This window comes from Pavona decussata, unplaced genomic scaffold, assembly GCF_977016875.1.
Source record: "Pavona decussata unplaced genomic scaffold, jaPavDecu1.1 SCAFFOLD_6, whole genome shotgun sequence".
NCBI lineage: Eukaryota > Metazoa > Cnidaria > Anthozoa > Scleractinia > Agariciidae > Pavona > Pavona decussata.
The window spans coordinates 4,400,531-4,409,111 of record NW_028145430.1 but is presented as its reverse complement, the minus strand read 5'-3'; the positions used below and the strand labels follow the sequence as shown (position 1 = coordinate 4,409,111).

At 38.6% G+C, this 8,581-nt stretch overlaps 1 pseudogene; it reads left to right on the top strand.

The window, feature by feature from the left end:
• The first annotated feature begins 713 nt into the window (after window positions 1–713).
• LOC146489293 (uncharacterized) lies at window positions 714–6,438 on the top strand (annotated as a pseudogene).
• Window positions 6,439–8,581: the final 2,143 nt, after the last annotated feature.

Here is an 8,581-nt window from a genome sequence, read left to right as displayed (position 1 = left end):
TCACATGATCAAGTTCCTACCAGTAGCGTAGCTCCTTCTGTATATAAACCTTACACTACCCACAATTCCTTGATTCGCTCTGACGAAGGGCTAACGCTCGAAACGCCAGCTTTTCAATCTCTCTACGGTGGTAATATTACATTATCAACTTCGTTGATAAATCAAATTTTCATCCCATAAATTAGACAGTCTAGTTTTCCGTTTCATTTCTTCAGGTCGGAAAAGGTACTTGTAAGGTCGCCAACAGTTTTAATTCCGTGGTCCTTCTTTAAATGCTTCCTGAAAAATGGGGTTCATCGATACGTTTACAAGTGCCAGCTAGTATGACCGACACTCTGCATCGTACCGATCACATTGATGATCATATACCACGCATTGTTGGTTAGTTAGAGGTGGTTAAGGTCTTCACTGATTTTGTGTCTTCTAATCACTGGCTGAAGAGTGTGATCGATTTTCTTATTCAGATTTGAGTAACAAAATACTTATCTCACTCATTTACATTCTTGGATTACTATCATTATTATTATTATTATTATAGCAGGCCTCCGGCGGCTCGAAGGGCTGGCAAGTGGAGCTCCATACTCATGGAAACCCGTCAACTGCTTTTCTCACGGGATTCATGGCAGCGGTATTGCTCGTGGGCACGACTGCACGATGATGATGATGATGTAGCACAATAATTAATAATATCCTAATGATAATGATAATCCAACATGGCAGCCATACTCCAGCTGACCACCCAGTTTACAGCAGACGTGTTTGATATTGGACATCCATGTTGTGGTCAATTGACACCTGTCAAAACAAGGTATCCGCTGACCAGTATCAGGTGACCACATCGTGGGCTCAAGTTGAGAGCTCATTGAGGTCAACTGTTTTTTTTAAGTTGACCGCTGACCAGCTACTGGTTTCCAACTGGATCGCAGGTTCAAGCCAGGCCAAAATGGAGCTCCGCTTTTAGGCTTGGCAAAATCTATATATTATGTTGATATTTACAAGGCTAAAAAAACATTTTAAAAGTAAAAACCAAACGTTTTAGACCTGAAGTCATCTTGAGGCTATTGATTGTTGAATCATTAAACTTTCAAATATTGTGCGTGTATGAAAATGTTACTATTATTATTATTAATTATTATTATTATTATTAGTGTTAGGGTAGGGTTGGGGGCAACAAGTCAAGAAAATCTCTAGAAATTTCGACGTCTCGTAAACAGCAACTACGTTATATGTTTAAGTGGGAATTAACATTTCTTTGTCTATGTCAAATATTGCAGGTCAAACAGAAAGCTTGGACCAGAAATATGAAAAAACTGTAAAGTGAATGAGGTGGAAGCGCTTTCTTACGACATTGACGGACTGTTTGTATATAAGCTCCTGTTCAAAAAGGATGCAATGATGCAAAGTTTGGCGGACGGAAGGCCCTTGGGCGGATGGAAGTTTTCAAGGAGAAAGAATCTGTATGGAACACGCCGAGTAGCTGAGTGTGGCAGGACGTACGAATGCGTTAACTTGGTTTGTCCCTATTTAAAGACTTAGGGGCACAAGAACAACGTACAGTTCAAAAAGCTTCCTCCTGAAGCGGTTTGCTCTTGCCGTGGATATAGCGCGAAACCAATAGCGTGTTTTGCGAGAAAGATTTGGGAGTTTCCCGACGGTGCCAGCCATGTACTAGTTTACCACTATGGAACCCACAAATGCACGGCCATCAAACCAAGTATCGACGTTTCAAGTGAAGTGAACAAATTCTTTAAAGAAAACAGCTCTGCAAAACCTTCTCAATGTGTATGAGTCTTTAAAGGCTACCCTTTATGACACCAAAGATGTTAAAGACGTGTACGAGAAAGCTCAGGGTTACGCAGATTAGAAGAAGCTACAGAATGTCAAACAAAAAGTTGTGGAGAGCATTAATCCTTTGCGACATTCTTTTGATGCTATAGGACAAGTTCCTAATATTTCGTGCAGAAAATGGCCATCTTTCTGGAAGTGAAAACACGTTTGTCTTTAGGAGTAGCCACGAGAACGTGGAAATGGTGTACCAAATGCAACGGGGTAGTGGATCTTCCTTGGCTGAACAATACTGTTTTCTGGGTGCAGAACATGACCGAGTACAGAAGATGTACTTAATCAGAAATATTCATTGGAAGGTCTTAGCATGTAACACTTTCGTAATATTATTATTATATAATGAATATGTAAATGATCGAGTAGATGATACCTTGTATATTTTTTGTAGTAGTGCTTGCAATTTCGTTTTCTTGTGTATCGGTGTGTATTCTCAATTAAAAAAAAATGCTGCCATTTTTGAAACTTTTGGTGCCCAGCGCTCACGCAGAGTTTGCGCATGCTTATTGCATTTTTCCGCTCATCGGAGGAGGGTGTTGTGTGTTGTTTAGATTATATGCCTAGTTTGGATGATTGATGTTTACAATTGCAGATAAGATAAGAAAGCATTAGTTAAGTAGACAAAATCAATATAGCCTTTGACAAGTCACGTGTGTGAGAGATCTATCAATTGGAAAGGAACCAATTTAGTGCGCGTTGAGAAAACCAAGTCAAGGAAATAAACCAGTGAAGTATTGGAATCCTTGCGGACTTTCTTGTCTCATTTCCGATTTCTTTACATTTCAGCAAACAAGGTCGCAAAAACCGAAGAAAAGTGACGAAGGAGATGAACCTGATGAAAATGCTGCTGAAGGTGAAACTGTTGGCTAACTTCTGGCAGTGGCAATGGTGGTGCTTCAGCTTTTCTTGCTTGGCAAACAACCCCAAATGGTTACCACTATTATAAAGTCAACCACAGCAAAGCTGGTGCCTTGCCAAGCATGAAAAATCACCAAGGCGTAATCCAAGATGATGAAGATGAGTCAAACACGAAAATGTTTGAGCTTCCTGGTTCACCAAGACGCCCTGTGCAGACTGTAAAAAGTTATCTTCTTCATTGGCACCCTAATGCAAATTTCTTCTACCAAAAGCCTCATGCGCTTAATGCAGGAAAGTTCAATCAAGAACTTGACCCCATATGGTTTTGCAACTCTCCAATAGGTGAGTGAGCCCTTGCAGAAATTATGAAGAAGATGACTTCCAAGCCTGGTATCATTCCTCATTTGACAAACCACTGCATTACAGCCACAACAGTGACGGTTCTCGGTAAAGACAACATTGAAACCCCGCCAAATAAGAGCAGTCACTGGCCACAGAAGCGATACTAGGATCAACTCCTACAACAGCAAACCCTCACTAAAGCAGTTCCAACAAATGTCAAACATCATTTTCTCGTTTGTTTCTGGTCAAGAAGACATACCAGCACAGCTGTTGCAGCTTAAACAGCAACGCCAGCAGCAAGCATCGCCTGATTTTAGTCAACTCGGCCTACAGTCTCATTGGTTAAGTATCAGGTGATATTCTGCACGATTTCGCTGGATAATTGTTAAATATGGGTCTTGGATGTCTCTCCCTCAATACATTCTTTAAGCATAAAAGGGTTAGTGTATATATCCATATTTTGTCTCGAGCATCTTTATACAGTCAACTCTTGTTTTTGCAGATACCCTTGAATGAAATTGAGAGCATTGCAGAACTTCCATCAAAATTGAGTAATTCGTCGAGTGGGCCGGTCGCTCAAACTGATTTTCCACAAAGTCACCCTGAAAAGTTATAATTATTTGTTGTGTTGAACGTGCAGCCAAAAAATGAACCATGTAGCCGACTTGACAAGCTTATCAACAGTAGCGAATCTTCTGAGCAGTCATTGGGAATGGAGGTGAGGGCTTGGTCTCTCCTAAAGAGTCTGGAAGGAAAAGGCATAAGCTGAAGTGAAAACGCAGAGTCTGTTGTAAAATAAAATAAACATTCCAGAAATCTTTTGAAGTGTGTTTTGAGAAAAGACGAACATCAGACTGCAATTTATGTTACATGCGAAGTTCATAGTAATGATTTGTAAATTAGACGATTTGTATATTGGAATATGTACTAGGCTTTTTAAAGACGGTGAAATGTTGGAAGTTTCCTTTCTTTTTACAAATGTTGTCTACAGCTTTTCTGCTATAAACTTGTGCTTTGTTATTAATGCCTTGAATAATAAAACAATTATCATGCTCAATCTATCAAAATATTGTTGAGTCAATGGAATGCGCAGAGGAAAATTTCTTGGATTGATATTTGCGCAATACAAATCAATATTATTACTATTATTATTATTATTATTATTATTATTTGTATTATTGTCTGCTTTATTGAGTCAAAATAACAAATGTGTTATGTTTGTACCATGAAAGTGTCCATAATTTCGTTATAGCGATAGTCAGTTTCAGTGAAACCCCTATAGCTTTCGCTGGGGATCTGGATTTTGTCCATAATAGCAAGTATCCGTAATAGCGGGGTGTCCACAAGGCGAGAATTGACTGTATTTATGTTTATTTACTTCGCTGTAATATTAGTGATCAGTGGCATGCTACCAACAGTAATAATTATACAAGCTTCTCAAACTCATTAATAATTCAAGGACAAAGACAAAGGAATCATCCACCATGTGTTTGGATATCTAATGAAAACTCCTCGTTTTTGCATCCCTAATTTCCCCTTCAAAATCAGTTTGTTTGAGAAGTTATATCAAACACCAATCACAGTATTTCATCACAATATCAAAAACCTCGAAGTTTGTCAAAAATACTCCACTACTTGTTGTAGTTTAAACTCTCTTCTCGGTGTTTGACGTGATAAAACAGTGTCTTGTGTTTGATATACTACATCAAGAGTTTTACGTTTCTAGTTGGATTGCAATGCACCGTGTGACAAAAAGTGAGCACGAAGAAGAACCAACACATTGAATTTCTCACTTGAGTGAAATCAGCTGTCCGGTCAGTAAATTTTGCGTTTCCTGATATGGGATTTGGGCACCATTCCCATGCCAGTGATAGGTTGTCCAAACAGTAGCAGGCATCTGAACAAATGGTCATCAATATATAAAATCCACAAGTGTATTCTTGGCAAAATTGCATGTGATTGTGAACCTTCATTCTGGCTGCTTGCCATCCCGACAGAACTTAAGAACAAAAAGGCATGTATCCAATGGACCAAGGCTGTTTACAGGCAGAATGAAAACGGTAAACTCTGGCTGCAGAAGAAATTGTCAAAAGTATGTAGCGCACATTTTGTGTCTGGTAAACCAACCGATGATAATCCTGACCAAGAACTAAACTTGGGGTACAGAACTCCAGTAAAACCCACGAGAAAATTACCCTCAGCGAGGTCAGGCGAACCTACAAAGCGTGCAAAAGGTTTTAGAGACCACACGCAAATTGTGAACAGAGGGTATGTAGGTGCTATGACAGAAACTACTTTGAATGCTGGGTCGAGAAAAGAGGTGGATTTAGCTGCGTGTAATGTTGGGAACAAATTCTATCCAGACAATAATCAGAGCTCTAGGAGGCCACCTCACATAACACACGACCATGGATAATGTTATGGATGGGCAGAAATGGAGGACCCCAATTACTGCGTGAATGAAGCATGTATGAAGGAAAGCAAAGAAAAGGATGAGACAATTATGAAATGACAAATTGAGGTGTATTAACTAACTCAAAAGCTACAACACTGTCAAAAGAGGCTAAAAGAAAGCGAAAAGCGTTTTCTAAGTCATGTAGACATAAAATCTGACAAGAATATTAACCATTTGACAGGCATCCCAGCATTCATGCTCTCTTTTCTGTAGTGACAAAAGGTCAAAAAGTCAGGTATTGGAGCAGTCCCTCAAAATTATCTCGAAAGGGAAGAATTTCAAAAAATCTCCAAAGAAAGTTGGTCCAAAACGAGGTCTTTCACAAAAAGATGAGTTCTTGTTGACAATGATGAAACTTCGCCTAGGGTCAACTAATGCAGGCCTGACTCAAAGGTTTGGTGTTTCCATTACACAGTCCTTGCAAATCAGTTGAGATGTAGGGTATATAATCCATCAATTTATGTTATTAAAAAGATACTACCTATGAAATTTAGAAAACAAGGGTACTCAAAAGTACGATACATCATTGACTGCACTCAAGGCACCCACATGGTCTGATTACAAGCACAGTTACACTGCAAACGTTTTGGTGTCTATTATTCCAAATGGTGCACTCAATTTTGTATCACAGGCGTGGGGTAGGCGAACGTCTGATGTCCATTTGAAGGGGGGGGGGGGGGTCCAACAAGTAGGCCATCCATCGCGGGGGGGGGGGGGGGTGTGGTGAATTTTTTCTGGAAGAACCCAATTAACATAGTCAGAGGTAAAAAAGAAACAAAGGAAGTGCCAAATCTTTGCATCTTCATTGAACACGCCATTCATCGCCTTCAAAAATTCCCCTTCATCAAGCACAAGGTGCTTATTTCTTTACTGGGTAATATAGATGATGTAGTCATTGTGCAGCTATTTGCAATTTTTACAAACCATTGTGCAAAACATGAAGCTGTGCTAATTCAGCAGCATAAAGGAAGCTAACTAAAAAGTTATTTTCACTCAAACTTCAGTGGTTGACTTTTTTATTTTAAGGTTACATTTTTTAAAATTTACAGGGCTATACATGAAGTGGACTTTCAAAAAAACCCATATTGTCTTTAGTGGTAATATGGATTTTGAATTACTGTTTTGTTTAGTTGCCTTGCTGGTTGTCTCAAATAAATTTACGTTCTTAAGACAACACTGATGAAGATTATAGTAGCTAAAAAAAAACATCACAAGGCAATTATTGTTTTTATCATTTACACCACCACCTCATATCTAAGATTACAGTAGTTACAATGTGAGTTGAACAAGAACTATAAATAAAATAAATAATATAGAACATTCCAAAAAACAGTGAGTAGTGAGGAGACCTCAGAAAGCCAAAGACTTCCACAAGGAGGCCCCCAATGATTTGGTCATTGATTAGTATAATTTCGGACTAGGGGGCAGAAGGATAAAATAAATTTCAAAGTTACGAGAAATTGAATTAGCAAAAAGTGGTGGAGATTGACATGGAAGGGAATTCCAAACTTTTGGCCCAAGTATAACGAAGTAGACTGTTTAATATTCGTTAGACAAAAGTTTTTTACAAATCGAGTGGCATATGTGTGTACCTGGTCACCAGTTACAAATAGATTATGAAAGAAGAGGGTAGCATATGATGATAATAGCAGAACATAAAAGTAGCAACATCTTACTTAGGAATACCAAATATATTTATAACATAGCTAGTAAATTCGTGTAATCAAATTCAATTGCGGGAGCGTGCTTCATATTCCCATTGTGCACGCTGATGACTTCAGCAAACAAATCTCTCAAAAAGAGAAATTTCTCCGCGAGTGACTTCGGCATTTTGCATTCAAAAACGGGGAAAAACTTCAGCAAAAAGTTTAACTACAGATGGGAACAAGCGAACCAGCTGATGAAGAAGATCTGCCTAGTTTTTCTTTGGGATTGGAGTTTTTAACTTCCGAAAAAAACCTAAAGAAAAGGAAAAAAGAACAAGCAAGGCCCATGTCATCATGTCTCGCACAACTATTAATTTTCAGACGCCAATTTTGCTTTCTCAGAGGGAAAACACACCTTTTCGAAACGATAAACTGAAAGAAAAACTGCTAAGGAATACTCGACAGTTTCAACAGCGGAAATCCAATAATAAATGGCAGAGAAATTGTGCTTCAAGGATAAATTGTCGTTTTATCCAGCCGACGAGCAAGCGGACATCTCACGCAGATCATTCTTGGTAATGTTCGAGTACTTGCAATTGTGGGAATCCAATTCTCAAGAAATTACAGGTTTGGTTGTGAATTTGTACTTGAGCTTAAATACTTTTCAAATTGACCGATTCTTCGTATTCCTAACAGTTTTTTTTTTTGCGAAATTTTTGAAAACAGTGCTCTGCATGCGGGTTCGATAACCTTTAGTTCAAACTGGACTTGCAGTTCCTTCAAATCGGTCGCGCGTTTATCATCTTGGATTAAAAGTTGTACGCCTATACCTCTTAGAAAAAAGATTTTTCTGAATAAATTTTCATTTAGGAAAGCTTTAGCTGTCTGTTTTCTTTCTATATTTTCATTGATGAAACGTGACAACTGCATAAATCTTGCGTAAACAAACACATGTCCTCGCGAGGATCAAATTTTCAAGTTTGCTTTTTGGAAAATTTTAATTGAATTGGCAACCAGTGTATTTTGTTCGATAATTACAAACTTTAACTATTTGAAACCAAAGGGGTGTCGCTTTTTTTACCCTGTAAGTTTTGTATTTTTACTGAACATGCGGTTTCTTATTTATCACTTTGCACATTGGGTGAATGCTTGGTAAACCTCTGGTCAACCTAGAATCAACGGGTTTAACTACCGCGTTGAAAATGTTATAAAACAATTGATTCATGAGTCAGCTGTGCATTCATCGAGATATGAAGCACTTGGGAAGTTTGGAGAGCACTCAAGAAGCTAGGAACTCTTACGCATCTTTCGTGCTCTCCAAGCTTCCTGCTTGCTTCATACCTCGATGAAGCACGCTGACGCATGAATCAATTTTTAACTTAAATCTTGAATTGGCAAATAATGGAGCAGTGTGGGCACGATACTCTGAGTTCGTTAA